This window comes from Lissotriton vulgaris, chromosome 4_1 (genome assembly GCF_964263255.1).
Source record: "Lissotriton vulgaris chromosome 4_1, aLisVul1.2, whole genome shotgun sequence".
Lineage (NCBI taxonomy): Eukaryota > Metazoa > Chordata > Amphibia > Caudata > Salamandridae > Lissotriton > Lissotriton vulgaris.
In genome coordinates, this window is record NC_141691.1 from 1,495,655,022 (window position 1) to 1,495,673,261 (window position 18,240).

Below are 18,240 nucleotides of genomic sequence, written 5' to 3' on the forward strand. Positions count from 1 at the left end.
GTCAGATAGGTGGAATTTTTGGGGGGAGGTCTAAAGTAGGACTTTTTCAACTGAGGGGTGAATTCTAAGGACTTGCTGAATATACTTCTGTCTTCTCCCGCACAGGTTGTGCGAAGGATATCATTTTCGGAAGTGCTACGTCTAAAGGTGATCCTTATGGATTGTTTGCAATTATATTATTGAGAAAATCTTTTCCTGGTAGGGTATTGAAAGCAATTGGGTGTGGAAGACTGCTTTCATCTCTTTAGATTGACAGAGTTGTGGGTTGCGGTGGTTATATCTGTGTTCTCCTTGAAGTAGTTTTCTGTCTTTCTAATTTCTGAGATACATTTTATAGAGATTTTTGTTGAAGCCTTGAGATTATGGTGTTTATTTGTTTTGCCACTCTGGATGCAGAGTTCTGCTAGACTCTTGTGGTGTACCTGGGAAGAGGGATTGGCTTCAATTACGCATGTTGTATCACTCTTCTATAGGCTCGTCATACTGGCATAACATGTTGGTCTCTATATTGAAATTAAGCATGTATACATGTCTCATCTTTTGAATTTATCCACTTGCATTGGAGTATGTTAGGTCTCTGATTTCATTCTGTTGATACGGTCATTATTCCATATGTCTTTCTTTTTTTGGTTACACCTATATATGATCTTTAATGGTATCTGGTTGTCCAATGCAGTGGAGATACAGTTGTAGAAGTAGTGTGTATCTTAAGGTCGCATATTTACTTTGGTTCTTCAAAGATGGTAGTTGAGTTTTATAAGGTTCCGCTTTTTCCAATGTGTGTATGAATTTATTGTTGTGATTATTTCTGTCTTTGTAATGGTATTATTTTTAGGTGTATTGAAGTTGAAGGTAAAGATGTTGAAGTCATTCCAGACCTGGTGTGGCCTGTCACTATTGCCTGTCCTAGGGGTGCAAACATAACATCCATAGTGTGTCCAGTGAAGTGACTTGGACCAGAAACAATATGTTGGAGAGTTGAAAGCATAAGTGTTGGTCATGACAGTTAGATTCTTCTCGTCAAACCAAATGCTTGTGTCTACTAGAAACTATAGATTAACCTCTTCAGCGCGGCGCGATTTTTTCGCGCTGTGCTGAAGATTCGAAAAACGGGTGTGGTCATGACGGAACGGTTCCGTCATCAGCACAGCCCAACCGACGCTGATGATGGAACCGTTCCGTCATAAGGATCGAAGGGGTTAAGTGTGGTTAACATTAGCCTTCGTCACTGTATCTAGTAAAAAATCCTTACATTTTGCATTGCTGAGTGGTGGTCTATTTATTAAAAGGAAGGATTCTCAGTTGACCATGCCAATGTTTACGATGAGGGATATTTTTAGTGATTTTCAATGGATGACTGCTAAGCCTCCTCCAATTCTGCTACTATGATTTTTTTTTACGCCAAATTCAAGTGGGATGGCTTCATGAAAAGTGGGTGAGGAGTCCGCATTTTTATATGTTTAAGTAGTTCTTGGACCTTTCACTGAAAATTAAGCATTTTAGTTGTTTTGTCTCTTTTCCTTTCATGCAACGGTAATTGAAGATGCAGTGTTGTCTAGCATGGAAGGAGGGGTACAGGCATAACGGATATTAGTGTGTGGGGTTTAGAGGAGCCGTCTGGTTGTATTTTGAGGTGGAAATGGAGAGTAGGTTGTTGAATTAGATGCTCTGTGGGTTTTTGTGGCAGGTGGTGATGTTGTAGCAAATTCAGACAAAGTGGTCCTAATGCCATGCCTAAAAACCCATTAGTTTAACAACAAGACATCAACGAAAAGTTGTCTATGCCCTAATGAAGCGGTGAAAGCAGTGCAGTTAGTAACACACATCTATATGTTTGTAAAATTACGCTTCCGCAGAGAAGTAAATATATCAAAAGTGGTGCACTGCAGAAGTGTGCTACAAAAGGCGCAGACAAGACTGTATACAATCAATATTAGAAAATTCAAATAAACAAAACAATATGTTGCAGAAATGCTCAACGTGAGGGAAAACAGTATTGCTCTGAACGAGTACATTAGAAAACAAAATGTGAGGTGTAGCATGAATTGTCGGTAGAAGGCAAATGTGTCTTGGAAACAGACAAACTACTGCTCGTGCTGAAGCAAAGGCACAATGACAACACACAATATCAGGGGTATGTAGGTATCAATCATTAATATAAGGAAGCGATATGGTTACTGGCCTGATTTAGTGAGTGTGAGGCATTCATTAGAGACGTTGTGATACCAATGAATATGTACAGATATAAAAAATTAGGTTGATCATGGTCAGTGTGCTAGACAAACTAGAGACATGGAGAAAGGGTCAATCTTTAGGACTACACCGGATGAACTAGGGTAGGGACTTGCACTACACATACCGAGCCTATTCAGCTCTATTGGAGGTAGCTAAATATGTGTTAATGGTAGTTGAATACTTGGCTATACCACAAAAGGTCAACACTTTAGGCAACTGAATCCAGAAAGGGTGATTTTTTATGGTGACCCTAGCCATATAGACAAGAATATCAGAGGTAGTAGAGAAACAGCTTGTGTTTAAAGAGATGAAAAGAATATTAGAGCTGAATGGAAATGAAAACAAAAATGTGCACTCCTATTAACAACTGAGAACAGGGTAGCCGACCAGTCATACCTCATTTTATCCTTTCAGAAACACAACAGCTGTACTCAGGTCTGTCAGTTGTTTTGCTGCAGACATGTCCTGCTGAACAAAATGGTATCCTCCCATTAATTTCAATATCAGTTTTGGTACGTGCAGCAAGCACCAACAGTTTATTCCAAATGGAATTTGGCCTTGGACACTCAGATCTTTAATTGGGCCATCCATTTTAGTTTTTTAACTATTGGTACATGGGTTAGGGTGGGTTAACAGGAGAGGACAGGTCACATGTGGCTCTTTGATGGGAAAGACCTTTCTGGACAAAGGGAATCCACTGCCCGCGAGATTTAGCTAGTACAATGTTGGTAGACAGCTGGGATTCCACTGCTTCTACTGGAATGATTATTAGTGGGTATGTTAAGAGGATGCAGATAATTATGATGATCGCCCCAGTTATATTGAACTTTAGAATACTAAGAACTGGAGAACTTCTGAGACACTATACACACCAACTACATAAATAATGTACAATTTAAATGTGAGGTACCATTCTATGGGTTAACCCTGGGCGACCACACAATGTTTGCTTGTTTCCCCTTTCAAAACCATTACTTTACGCACTGGCACTTCACAATATTGAAAAAGAGGAGACTCCACGCCTGCTGTGAGAAAACCTTTGCTGCTTAGTCACTAAGTGGATGCAAAATATAATATTGTGGTATATGAGAACACACTGTGGCTACAGGGCAAGGTACAGGGTTTTAATGGATAGGATTACAACTCCAGTCAAACTAATTCCGAAGATGTTACAGCTAATAAAATGTACGCTGTACATTTTCTTTGCCTTAAGTATATGGTTTTTGTGAAGGAAAATCTAAAACACTCACTGAGTAATAACTTCTTTATAGAAAACCATGCTTTTACTAACATTTTATCACCAAGCACAAAAGTACTAGGTGGGAACTGGTAAATTCATTAGTATCATCAACCCTTCATCACCTGTTCGTCCTCAGTTTCCTTGCCGGATGGAGGAGAGGGGCTGCACTTAGAGACTGGGTACTCAACTAGAGGTATATACAAGGGATGGCAGGCTGATCTAGCCCTGTTCAAAGCCAGCAATGCTATGCTGTACAGATGGGGAGGCTAAGAAACCTCACTCCTACCTTGAAATCTGCCCAGTAACCTGCCTATCTGGTGTCCCAAAGTAGCTCAGTGTGCAGTGGAAAAATCCTCTTAACCGACTGAGGGAGGGACTGGGGTAGAACCTCATTTATTTTTGCCCAACTTGACGCAAGTTTGGAGGCTCTGATGGGAGCTATGAGTCAAGGCACATGATGACAGACATGTGATAAAGGCAGAACGTGATCCCATTGAGGAACAAAGATGAAAGTCAAGTGAACTGGACTGCGTACATACGACTGGGGACGAACTGTCGGACTGAGAAAGGGGCGAGATTATTACATGGACAAACATCGTCCCATTTGTGATGGTGGCGCACTAATGCTGGGGTTTGTGGTGAGAGCACAAGAAAAGGTTAGTGAAGTTACAAAACAGACCAACGAAAGATGGAAGGAGAGGCCTGCCATGCTGTTGCCTGAAGTGACAAGCGGGTGCATCCTTCAAATAGCATAGGATCTCCTGGTTCCACTACCCAGAGGTGAAATGGGTGCAGGGAGACAACCCTTGGCTCACCTGCATGTAGAAAGTTAGTGTCGTTTCCGACATCAAACAGAGCTGGAGTTTAAGTGAACCGTGAGAGCAAAGATGAATTGGAGACTGAATGTGACCCAGCTGCTTAGATGGCGTATGTACCTGCATTTCCTTGCTAAACATAAAAGTGGATATTTTAGCAAAGATTTTAGCCAACAGATTCCAAATTTTCGTTGAATCATGAGAATCATTCTGGGTTCATGCCCCAACGGTGAACAAAGATGAACCTTCAGAGACTTTGCAACTGCCTAAATTGGATGCCTATTATTAAGGAGCCAGTCAGGATCATTTAATTGGACACTGTAAAAGTATTTTAAAGGTTTAAAATGGCACATATGGTGTCAAGTTTTGTAAAAGAGGAAAGATGGCGAACTCTAGAAAGGCGCCGGGTCCGAATGGGTTCCCTTGCGAATTTTTTAAAAGGTACTTTTCCAAACTGGGGCCTCATTACCTACAAGTGGTTGATGAAGCAACGGACCGTGATCATCTACCACACAACTGGAGACAAGCAGGAGTGGTTGTATTTCATAAACCAGGCCGGCCCCCCGTCCAGCACGCTTCATATCGACCCCTCTAGTTATTGAATCTTGAGGCCAAAACTCAGCCCAAAGCATTGGCCAACCGCCTCCAACCTTATATTGCCACCTTGAGCTATACCGACCAGGCTGGATTTATGCACCAGAGGGCTACGCAAAAAGAACACATGATGGACAGAATGAAGAACAATGTCATACATTCACCCCAGAACAGAGATCTGGGCCTAAATCCATTGTTTTTTTGCACTCGACACCACCCCAGTTCAGACATGGCCGTATGCAAATCAGCCTTGACCCTGTGCCTCATGGGAACAGTCCAGCCCGAACTGCCAAGCCATGTCTTTCCTGGACCGGAATCAAGCATCCTAGGACCGGTTTCTGGCTATCAGCCGTCTTCAGCCAGGATAGCTTGACTCCAATGGTGTGGACAGCATGGGACTAACGTCTGATCATTCCCATCCCACTCGGGGTAACAAATGCAAAAACAACAATTGATGGACAGAATGCAGAACAATGTCATACATTCACCCCAGTACAGAGATCTGGGCCTAAATCCATTGTTTTTTTGCACTCCACACCACCCCAGTTCAGACATGGCCATATGCAAATCAGCCTTGACCCTGTGCCTCGTGGGAACAGTCCAGCTCGAACTGCCAAGCCATGTCTTTCCTGGACCGGAATCAAGCATCCTAGGACCGGTTTCCGGCTATCAGCCGTCTTCAGCCATGATAGCTTGACTCCAGTGGTGTGGAGAGAATGAAACTCACGTCTGAACGATGGATTTAGGCCCAGATCTCTGTACTGGGGTGAATGTATGACATTGTTTTGCATTCTGTCCATCAACTGTGGTTTTTGCATTTGTCACCCCGAGTGGAATGGGTATGCTCAGACGTGAGTCCCATGCTCTCCACACCACTGGAGTCAAACTAGCCTGGCTGAAGACGGCTGATAGCCAGAAACCAGTCCTAGGATGCTTGAGTCTTAATATTTGTCCGCGATTCTTGTCCTATCTAAAGCGGTTATATACAGATCTCACAGCGTCGGTGCGTGCTGCGGGATCCCCCTCTTTCACATTTTCAATAGGTGTCCCCTGTTGCCATCTCTCTTCGCTCTAGCCATTGAGCCCATGGCGGCATGGGTGCAGATGGACGCGCAGGTGGTGGGATTTGAGTGGGACCAGGGGCTCTCGGAAAGCATCGCTTTATATGCGGATGTTGTCCTATTCTTTTTAACAGACATACATAAGATGGGACTGAGGCCGCTTCGCATTATGCACATTTTTGTGAATCTTCAGGCCTTTTCATGAATCCGCGTAAAATCCACTTTGTGGGCGCTGGGGGGAATCGCGGGTCTGGGGCCCTGGGCCTCTGCAGTGCAGATGACGACGGAGGGAGTGAAGTACCTTGGTGTCTTCCTATCAGATCGGCCGAGAGTTGCATGGGACAACAATATTGTTACGGTATGGACACAATGAGATGAAAACTTGGTCGCACATGCCCTTTTCTATTTATGGCTATTTTCAAGATGGGGTTGTTGCCGCGCCTAATATATCAATTGCAGAACGATCCGAATCTGGTGCCTCCGTTGTGGTTTTGACAGGTCAACGTGCCGCTGGGACAATTACTGTGGGCGGAGGGGGGGAAGGGGGGGGGGGGGGGGGGTGGGGGTGTCTGGAGTGGCGCTGCGGACTTGCTTTCAGCCGACATATTGCGGGGGCTAGCCATGTCTGATATCCAATCATATTATATGGCATTGCATCTCCTGATGGTGAATGAATGGTAATATGGGGACAGGCATGACCCCGCTTATGCAGTGGGAGAGTCCACCCTACATACCACTTTGTACTCGGCATCCCTACGCAACTCTCTGCCGCCGGCCACTAGGGTGGTATTCCAAGTGTGGAAAGAAACAGTCCCTCCGTAGGATGGGGTGGTGGAACAAATTGACTAGGGAAACCCTATTATGGCACAATGGTCGTTTGCAGCAGCTGGCTGCGTTATCCGGATTCGAGGTCGGGATAACATAGGAGTCTCCACATTAGGAGATGTAATGCGAGGCACGGTGATAAAATCATTCCAAGATCTTCAACAAGAATACCACATGCCCGAAACCCCGTTTTATAAATACCTTCAACTTCGGCATGCCATTTACTCCAGCATCTCCATATTAGAGGCTCTTCCCGAATTCAGTCCAATCGAGGCCAAAGTCTTCATGGGTGATCTACAGGACCATAAAATATTGAAGATTTATCAGTCACTGGTGACCCATTGCTCCACTTTACTGGATAAACTTAGAGAGGCATGGGCTAGTGATTTTGGCCAACTGGACGGCGACAATTGGATGAACGCACTGGCCTCCCCTAGGGAAGTAGCGATAGCAACGTGGTTGCGTCTTAGTCAATTTAAATACGTTCACCGGGTTTACTATACCAGGCTCAGGCTGTGGAGGGCAGGCCTTGTGACATCCCTGATATGCCTGCGATGTGGTCAGGAGGAGGGGCCCCTAATACATACAATCTGGCATTCCACAGCACTCACGACATTTTGGAGGGGGTCTTGGCCTGTCTGGCAGTAGTGTTGGGGTGGGAGCTTCCCTCTTTGCCAATATTGGCAATTGTACATATCATGGAGGGTATAGGAGGTAACATTTACAAGAGGCACTTGCTACTGTTGGGGCTGACATTGGCTAAACAGGATATAGCGAGGATGTGCAAGGCGACGGCTCCACCTTCTCTTTCGGGGTGGAAGAATGGTCTGGACTTCTGTATGGGGTTAGAGATCCCAATATTTAAAGCCAGGGGTTGCCCGTAAAAGCACCCCAAAATCTGGAAAAGATGGGCAGACTACTGAGGCTTTGACTTGAACCCAGTGCCACGGGTGGATGTATCTATGTCTGGGTTGATATGTAGGTCTCATGGGTAAGGGATCAGTTATGTAGTGAGAGACTTGATTTGTTGGGATGGCGATGTGGTGGCCAAAGAAGCGCAGTAGTGGGTTAGTGCAACAGGAGGGGAGAGAGGGGGTTTCAATGTGTCCATGTTATATTGTTTTCACTATGATACTCGTAATGTACAAACTAATTGTCAATGACAATCATTTGCAATGTTTAATATGGCAGAAGTTTCCTGGGTCACGGAGCACTGCACTGTACTGTACATGACCATTGACATGATAAAATCTGTTAAAAAAAAAAAAAAAAGAGGAACTATGGCCTAAGCCTTCGGAGGTAAATGAAAACTGCCAAAAAGATAAGCGAAAGCTAGAATTGGTAGTGGGCGAGTGGCGACTTGTCCCCAGATTTCTACCGAGAGTGATGGGCAAAATAGGTTTTCCCCTTTCCCAGTGTGTTTCTCCTGACCAAAGAGCTGGTTGTGTGATGGGTCAGGATAGATCGACAGGTAAATTGATTTAGGCGGAGGGAAGACTGCATCTCACTCTAAGTCAAAGGTCTTCAAACGTTTTATTGCCATGCCCCCCTCCCCCAAGTAAAATAATTCCACTGGGTTGCAGTTATGTGTAGTTTTCCAATTTCAAAAAAGTACAAAAAAATACATGATTGCAAATATGCTGATGGTCTTCCCGAAAAGTGTAAAAGTATCCACAGTGCATGAGACTTTTGGGAGTTATTTAGATCTTATCTTCCCCCACCCCCTGAAGAAGCATTTGGGGAGAAGAAGTTGGTTAACCTGGATAGTTTGCATTTTGAACACAAGTTGTTGATGGTTGGAGTTATCAGCAAGTCCATTTTTGAAAGATGTACAAAACCTTGATGAATAATATGCAATCCCCTGTACCAAATCTGAGGGCAAAATCATAACTACGCCTATGGCAAGTAGAGGAAACCAATTTTTGGGTTGGGGCGTATCGGGGAGGAGGAGGAGGAGTGCTCATGAATGCTGGATGTTTGCCTTATAGCTAAGTCCTAGCCTGATGCAACTTGACATAGATTTTGGTTCCTTGATTTAAAAAAAAAAAAGAAAACACAAATACACAAAAAACAGTCCAGACCAACACCACGCAACATGCTCCTCTAGAGCTGATGAGGACATTGCTACTGTACTGATGCACAGTCAGCATGCTCAGCGTGTTGACAAAGCTAGCCACTTTGGCTAAAAGCAAAATATTTACGTTTATCTCCAGGTCAACAAACATGGCCATCACAGAACAAAAGTGGCTTCACTTTAGGATCACAGCAATTTCGCTCATATAGAGGGAAGACAGTGATGGACGGTGTATGTCTGGCACCATGAACTTTGTGTGTGAGCCAATGAGGCTGGTTTAGGATCTGGTGCGGCCACCCTACCACTATCACAAAGTCTCTACTTTTGACCACTCCCTGATTAATTGTATTGCTGTATCCGGGGTATTTTGCTGTATTGCCAGGACTAGCAGCTGATTCTAGTGGTTGGCCCTTTCCCTCATTATGGTAGGCAGGCCTGCCTGTGCTGCAGCCGGAGGTGACAGTCATATTCATACCCAGGCTTCTGTAGTCTCTCTCAACTAGACCCCGAAAAGGACCTCATGTTTAAGATGCTTGTGTAGTTATAAAAATATTCTCTGCAGGTACTCCACTGTTCCTTGGACTAACGTCCCAAAAAATTTGTCGTGCTAACAATATGTTCAGATCTATGCTTGTCCCTTCTGTTAAAAACTACAGAAGGAATTATAAATAAGTGTTATGGGTTACGGAGGTCCCTCATAAGTAACTGCAATTATGTCCTGAAGTGTTCGGATAAAAGTTTACATCATCTTTTTTCATCAATAGAGCATTAAAGCAAACACAGGCTTGGGGTCTGCCATTTCTTGCTATTGCCACAGTAACTTTGTCCACTGAGTATTACAGCATTATTAGAATATATACATTCTTTGAATTCTATTGCAGGAAATGGCAGCTCTCCCCAAGTTGGCACTGCACTAGTCTGGCTTGCTCATTCATTATGTTCCGCATGGTGGCAGGAAAGACAAAATTCGCTAGGGTGATGTATTAGTTCCCAATCCAGTCCTTAGTGAACATAGCGCTGTTCTTCATACTGCATACTTACTAGGTGGAACATAAAGTACTACAGCCAGGCACTAATTACAACTTTAATTTATAAAAAGGCCAACAGAAGCGACACACACACGTACATATGTATGTATGCATGCAAATAAATAAAAGGTTAGCTGTAACATACGAGGCACTGTCTACTAGGTAATTTGAAAAGAGTAGAAGAACAAGCATTGGTATAGCCAACAGGTCTCACCTTTCGGAAATTTATGTGTTTAGCTAGAGCAATTGCACATAAATAATGAAATGAAAATGCTGCTTGGCTGATATTACAAGTAAGAGCACAATATATGTTCAAAACGCAGCACATGCCAACTCTGGCAGAGTCTATGACGGGTCCTCAGCACCCCCATCACATGGTGAACCCTGACATTGGGCTGAAGCTTGAGGTGCCGGGTTTTTAGAGACCCGGTGGTGCCAGGGGACCACACCCGAAGACCTCCGAGTTCTCCCTGTTTTGGACTTACAGAAACACAGAGTCTTCTAGTTGAAGTCAGTGATCTAGTTTTATTGGCTGCAACCAAGTAACATGCGTCCTAGAAGTACGACAACACGGGCCGTAAGTTCTCAGGAGACTGTTCGTTTTTCCAGAACCAGCCTTCTCCTTATATACATAAATAACAGCTGCAGGCAAGAATTCTTGAGTTTATGATATGGCTATACAAATATTTCCACAATAATACAAAGAGCGAAGTCATGCTGGTCAGCACATATTTTAGATGTCCAGTTGGTGATGGATTACCCCGCCAGATCCAGAACTCCCATCAGATATCGATGAAACACCAATAAGGTCGGGCACCCTCCCATCATAAACGGGTCATAAACAGGAGTCATGGACAGGTGTATGTGTATGGAAAACAGGGTCTGTATGTAGTGGATGGTTTATGACATGTTGTGCCTTGATGATATCTTGCTCGGCCACTGGGCGAGGAGCTGCCCAAACAGGCTTGGCTGGAGGCAGTGGAGGCAGCTTCGGCCAGGTCATGCGGAAGTCAGCTTCAAAGGACGTGTCCTTTTAGATCAAGCTCGGCTTTAATCAATTGACTTATATGAGGGCAAGTCATAAGATGGATGCCGTTTACAAAATGGAGTCCGAGGGTTCGGGACGGAAACTACGATTTAAGGGTGTTAGCATCACTCAATCGTGACGCAAATGCATAGGGATAATGCCCTAATCATTACCGGTCTGTAGATACCAAATTCGTCATGGTACGACGATATTTTGTGACACGAGTGTTGGACCTCGATATCTGTGAAACAGCGGGGTCCGGATTTGCAGTACCACAGACCCTCCTTTTGCCCTCATATTAGGCAATAACTCACGCTAATCTGAGTCCAAATCTGTATTGATGAATTCACTGAGATGCTGCTGTAGCATCATTCTGTTGCTCAATTCGTCCCTTGACACAGGCTTCCTTACACATGAAGTGGCGCAGAGGCCACATATTGCAGGAGCGCACTGCACAAACAGGCAGAACATAAACAGAACGGCTAAGATCATCCCGATGAAGATCAGAGTTTTCCATCCCCAGGCAGAGATCAGTTCCCAGAACCACCCTAGCAGAGACCAGTCTCCTTTCTCCATGTGAAGGGAGTCAGAGATTTTGTGCAATTTGGAGATGGCCTGGTATACCGTCTGAGCATTATCGGGGATGAAAATGCAGCAACTAGATTGGATCACTCTACATACACCACCACGGTCTGCAAGTATGACATCTAGAGCAACCCGGTTCTGAAGGGTCATAAGTCGATCCGACTGAAGCTCAGCTGTCAAGTTGCTAAGGGCACCGGCCGTTTCAGTCACGGCGGATTCAACTATTCTCGCCAATTGTCGAATGTTCCTGCTGTTCACCATGGGCCCCCAAAATGGCAGAAAACCCTTTGCGAAGTCTCCAAACTCCTGACCCGCAGTGTCGTCTTGACTCACGACACCCCTAACTGTCCTTGTCCGATGGTAATCTGCCCGGGCCGTGTAGGTGGGTGGCAGCAGAAACGAGATGAAACATGTGCCCGAGAAGTCAGGGGGCAACCACGTGTAGGCTTTGTCATGGCAGACGAAATAAGTGCCTTTAGCCGCCAAGAATGGAGGGGAAGTTCGGGAGGTAAACACATACGTCTCCGTGCATATGCTCTTCCCCAACTGCGCTTTGGGATCCCTGCCAATACCTTGCAGACATAAGTGACCTCGGTGGGGTACTATCCAGACTGGGGAGGATTTCTTGGATTTCTGTCTCTCACTTAAAGAAATCCCATACTTGGTGATGTTCCACCTGCTGTATGGGGTAAACTCGTCTTTGGGAGTTGCTCTAACCGTGTCAATGTCTCTACTCATATTGCGGATCCCTGCCACTAGTGCCTTATTGTTTGAGTTCTCCCTTAGAACGTATGGTTCAAGGGAAAACAGGAACATAGTCTGGAAAGCCCATAGAGAACCGAAATAACTAAATGGCAGGACAAAGTAAGGGATGCCCTTATCTGTAGTGTGTGGCATGAGTCCGCATATCCAACAATTCGATGTGTTCATTATAGACTGGTGCTGGTGTAGGAGCTGGATAAAGGAGTTATTTACGAATTCTAGTCTTCTGGCAGACTCATGTTCAGGTAGAGGGTGAAAGGAGTGTGTGGGAACAGTAGGAGGAGGTGCGAGCTGTGTGTTGTGTATGAATGGAACTCGAAAAATGGACAGAGCATAGCCACTTAAAAACATTATTATACTACACAACATTAAGATGCTTAACACTAGAGTTCGTCTTTTTGCCATTACAGTACATATTTTCTTTTCGAAGGTCATGTGTCTAGCAGGTCTCTCAACCCCTGGAAACTCCATCCTCTGGTTGCTGCCCGCGGTGGGAAGTTGCTTCTGCCAAGATGTGCGCTCTGTCCAGTCCGGGGTAATTCCCTCAGACTGACCAGAACCGTTGACCTAGGCGTCCCCGGCTGCACTCCTCAGACTTCAACCGCGGCCCTAGCAGCAGAACCGGATGGCGGTTCGAAAATCAAAAATGAGCTAGTTCCCTGGGCGAGAGAGCTGTGAAATCAAAAATAGTTCATGGGAAAGGGGGGGGAAAAAAATCGCACAAATTCGATTATGTCAGTTCCTTGGTCTTGGCCTCAGATTATATCGTTCCTTTCCAGGCACGGTGTGATCTTCAAACAATGTTTCAGGTTCTGTAGGGGCGCCGTGCACCCAGTGTTTCTTCCCGAGGACACGTACTGCAGAGCGGGTGGACAGCAAAACCTGGAAAGGTCCGGTCCAGCGAGGCTCCTCGTTCTTGGTCCGTCTGAAATTCCGAATCAGGATCCAGGAGCCGGGTTCGATGGCGTGGCCTGGATCGTCAGACGCCGGTGGAGAGGAGCTGTGGACCTGTTGATGTAAAGCATGCAGTTTAGTTGTCAGTTCGTGCAAATAGTCAAACAGTGCAGGGTATTCTATTTCACTGAGCCTCCTGGGTCTCGGTACTCCCCATATATTTGCTGGGCGCCCGAACACGATCTCGTGTGGGCTAAGTCCTAATCTGGAATGGACAATCATCCTGGTAGACAGGAGTGCTAAAGGCAGGGCGTCTGGCCACTTGAGACCTGTGCTGGCTTGGATCTTGGCCAGTTTCAATTTTAACGTGCCATTACAGCACTCTACCAATCCTGCCGATTGGGGATGGTTTGCAGCATGGAACTTTTGGCGGATGCCTAGACACTCACACACTCTCTTCATCACTCGTCCCACGAATTCACTTCCGTTATCACTCCAGACAATTCTAGGCATGCCAAATCTAGGGAAGAATTCCTTGACAAGGGCTTTGGCAGTTGACAATGCAGTGTTGTTCTTAAGGGGGTACGCTTCTACCCACCTAGAGAAGGCGCAAACGACAACAAGGACATATTTCAGGTTATTGCACCTCTCCATGTGAATGAAATCGAGTTGCAAGACCTCGAACGGGTACGTTGGAGGTGCAAAATGACCAGCTGGGGTTGGGGTCCCCCTACCGGGATTGTGCTTCAAACACACCATACAATTTCTGACCAGATTCTCTGCACATTTTGGAATACCACTATTCTGCCATACTGGGGCCAACAGCTTACATATTCCTTTCACACTGATGTGTGCCATTCCATGGGCCATCGTTACCACTGCGAGCACATAGGCGTTAGGTAACAACCATCGCTGATGTTCTGACAGTTCGACCCAACAACCATTCGCGTCTAACCTACCCATGCTTTCTCTCCATTCATTCACCTCTTTCTCGGTAGCATCAGCTTGTATAGACTTCACGCTTTCGATGGTGTCCTCACACATACCCACATCAGGGGTCCATCTAGCAGGACCTACAACATACATCCGACTCATTGTGTTCCTTACAGTCTCTTTCGCGACCTCATCGGCAAATGCATTCCCTCGGCCAACATCATCTCGGATTTTCCTATGCGCGCTACACTTCACAATCGCAACCTGTAGGGGCAAGGTCAGTGACTCAAGAAGGTCGTGTACTAGCTGGCCATGTTGGATTCTCGCACCGTGTGACGTCAGGAACCCACGTTCACGCCACAATCTTCCAAAACTGTGGGCTACGCCAAAGGCGTACTGACTATCAGTGTACACATTCACTCGTTTTCCTTTCGCCAACACACACGCTTTTGTGAGTGCGACTAACTCTGCTGCTTGTGCAGAATTCTGGGGGATGCGAGCTGTCTCTACAATCGTGTGGAATGTTGTCACGGCATATGCTGCAGTCGTATCACCATTTGGCAACTTGAAACATGAACCATCAACCCATAAATTATCATTACATTCAGGGAGGGGGTGTCCTGCAAGTCTACTCTCCCTTTTGTCTCTTTCTCTGTCCTAAAGCAGCAATCATGTTTGTCGACCTCTTCTGTCTCTGCTGGTGGAATGGGTAGTAATGTAGCAGGGTTGAGTGTATCACACCTCTTTATGTGAATGTGACTTGCTAACAGGGTTAATTCATAGCTGTATAGTCTAGCACTAGTTAGATGTTGTGTTTTCGTCCTGTTTAGTAGGATTTCTACTGCATGTGGGACCATAACGGTCAGAGTATTATTCAGGACTAACCCAGCCGACTGTCGAATACAGACAGCCGCTGCGGCAGTGGCCCTCAAGCAACTTGGTAATGCCTTAGCTACAGGATCTAGAGTCGCGGAGAAATATGCACATGGGCGTTGTTTGTCCCCAAAGTGCTGTGTCAAGACTGATAATGTGCAACCTTCCTTCTCATGGACGTATAATGTAAAAGGCTTGCTGTAGTCGGGGTTGCCCAACACAGGAGCCGAACATAATGCCTCACACAACTCATGGAAACTCGCCTGAAAATCTTCAGACCAAGGCAAAGGATTGGGTGTGTCTTTACGCATTAATGCCAGCAAGGGCTTGGCCAACAGTGAGAAATTCGGTATCCATTGTCTACAGTATGATGTAATACCCAAGAAGGCATGCACTTCTCTTTGTGTCTTTGGGACACTCAATTCCGCAATTGCCTGTATTCTTTCTGGGGTCAGTCTCCTTCCCTCCTTCGATAAGATGTGACCTAAGTAGGTTACTTCTTGTCGGCAAAATTGTAATTTGGAAAGCGAGACTTTGTGTTTCATGTCGCATAAATGACGCAACAATGACAATGTGGCTTGCTTGCAAACCTCTTCAGTATCTGCAGCGATCAGTAAATCGTCTACATACTGAATCAGAGTCGCGCCACCAGGTAGAACAATCGTATCTAGTTGTGTTTTCAGAGCCTGCCTGAATATTGATGGACTCTCACAGTAGCCCTGAGGAGCGCGTCTGAAGCGGAAGCTTTGTCCTCCTAAATTGAAGCCAAAGATATCTCTGCTCTACTCGGCAATCGGGATGCTGAAGAAGGCGTTCTTCAGGTCAATCACTGAAAACCAATTAGCTGAGGCTGGAACCATTGTCAATAAGGCGGTAATGTCGGGGACGACTGGAAACTGCGGTACAACGATCTTAATCACTTCCCTTAGATCGATCACAAATCGGTACACAGGGGGCTGTGAAGGATCGGTACGCTTTAAGACCGGCAAAACAGGACTGTTACAAATGTTGCCTGTAGTCTCTTCGATGACATCTTTCGCAATTAAATCGTGGACTATCTCTAGCAAAGCCTTTTCGCATTCTTTTGACATTCTATATTGGGGAATACGTGGCAACCTGACATTAGCTTTCAATGTTATGACATACGGTGCTATCTCCAAACGACCTACATCATTTGAACCATTCGCCCAAAGTACATCTGGAAGAGATGACAACTCAGTCGGAATTCTTTCCATTGACAAATACATCGGGGAAATCACTTTCTTACCAAGGGTGAGTTGTACTCCCGAAGGAGAACAATACAAAGTTGCATATAATCTCTTCAGTAAATCCAAACCTAACAAATTTTCGCCACAACCTGTTGTAAGGATGAGGGGTGCTTCTAATTCGCATGGGCCAACAGAAAGGGGCATGGGACTGGAGATCGGGTTTCTAACAGGGGCGCCAGAAAAACCTACTGAAACATTCATTTCGCCGGACAAAGGTGCGCCAGGAAGTTTTGAGTGCATAATGGAACTTTTTGTAGCACCAGTATCCAGCAGAAATGGCTCCGACACTCCGGATGTAATTACCTCGACATAGGGTCCATTCTGATCTACTGGAACTGAAACAACTCCCTCTCTTTGTCCATGGCTGTCCTAGCAATTATTACCCTCATTCTCGTTTTCTGCGTAATAGTCATCTGCATAGTACTGAGCTGACCTGGAAGATGCATTGTTCTGTTGGTCAAAGCTATTCATAAAATTCTGAGGCGGAAAAGAAATGGTATTCTGGGAGAAATTTCCACGGCCCCTACCTCTAGGAGCCTGTTGAACACCTCTACCTCTTGCGCCGGAGACACCGTTTAAACGTCGTGCAAGAGCTTGGCAATTACTTTTGAAATGGCCCGCTTCTATGCAATATGCACATTGATTCGGGCCATACGGAGAACGCTGGTGGGAAAACTCGTTTCCTTGCGCGTTTCTCGAATACTGCTGTGGTTGCTGATAGTTGGGCTGACTAGGAGTGCGAGGCGGATAGGCTTGTTGGAGAAGGACTTTAGTTTTTAGTTCTTTAGTCTTCTTGTCTGACTTATCTAGCTCGTCTTTGCGTCTATTTTCATAGTACTGGGCTGTGGCTAAAATCTGCGCTGACGTGGAAACAGCCCAAGCACTCTCTGAATCTTTCAATTTATTGCACAATTCAGGAAGCAGATTATGTACAAATTTGTCTACAAACAATCTTTGGCCACCCTCGGTAGCCATGTCCTGACCACTATGATCAGTGAAAGTCTCCTCAAATCTCGTGAAAAAGTCAGACACATTCTCATCTTTCTTTTGCTTGCACGCAGATAGCTTGTCCCAATTTACACGTAATTCAGGCATCAACGTTTTCATGTACGCGATAATCCTACCGGGAAGATCTGCTATTAAAGGCTCGGGTTTAGAACCACCAACTTGTCTAGCATCTGTAGCAGTAATATTAGCCCATGAGTCACCTAGTTCTTGATCATGATCTACATGACGAATTTTACTCCATAAAGGATGCGGAACAACATTCCCGAACAACATGTCTATATCTGCTAAATTCATTATACATGAGCTGGCGGTCTGTGATAATTCCTTGTAATATCCTGCTGGGTTTTTACGGGGATCGGGTAGTGTCTGTTTGAGTGCTAAAACGTCGGATCTTTTCCAGGGGACATGTACCCATACACGCTGGAAATGCGGTGGAACAGGCGGTTGCGCATTCGCATCACCTTCCCTCCATACCGGAGGAACCTCTCTCATGGGGTACTGTCGCGCCTTTTTCCTACCCGACACATCATCCTCATTAAACGATCTAGAGCTGTTTCCCTTACTCCTATAAGATAACAACAGATCCATTGCTTTTTCAACATCTACACCTATAATCATGCCTTCGTAAAATTTGAATCGCATGCGGGCTAGTTCCTGCATCCTACGTTTTGGGTCATTGTCTTGTAAATCTTCCCAGAGGTACACACACATTTCCTCGAATACGTATCTTTGAGTGGATGGATCCCACTGACGGAAGACTTCCATAACAGACTGAACATCATATCTTACAGTATCAGTAACCCATTTGCGTGCTAACTCATTCAGTACCTCTCTTTCCTCGTAGTCGGGTAGTTGACTACGCAACTGTCTAAGTTCTGGTTTAGGGGTCGTTTTAGGCGACCCAAAGAAGGGCGAGAATAGACCAGTGACAGTACTTGTCACTCTCTGTCTGACAGAAGGAGAAGCTTGCGGTGAGGCAGATGCGCCAGAAAAGACAGGCTGATGTAAAGAGGAAGTC

The 18,240-nt window shown here is 45.4% G+C and overlaps 1 protein-coding gene across 6 annotated transcripts in view; it reads right to left on the bottom strand.

Moving 5' to 3' along the window:
• Nucleotides 1-18,240, bottom strand: part of PCMTD1 (protein-L-isoaspartate (D-aspartate) O-methyltransferase domain containing 1) — a 507,689-nt gene that overhangs the window by 446,900 nt on the left and 42,549 nt on the right. For 2 of the 6 annotated variants that reach the window (XM_086965741.1, XM_086965739.1), the window contains exon 2: nucleotides 6,972-7,064. The exons of the other annotated variants lie outside the window; for them this stretch is intronic. The gene's annotated coding sequence lies outside the window, so the exon portion shown is untranslated. The remainder of the gene's footprint in view (nucleotides 1-6,971; nucleotides 7,065-18,240) is intronic. 6 annotated transcript variants of the gene reach the window in all.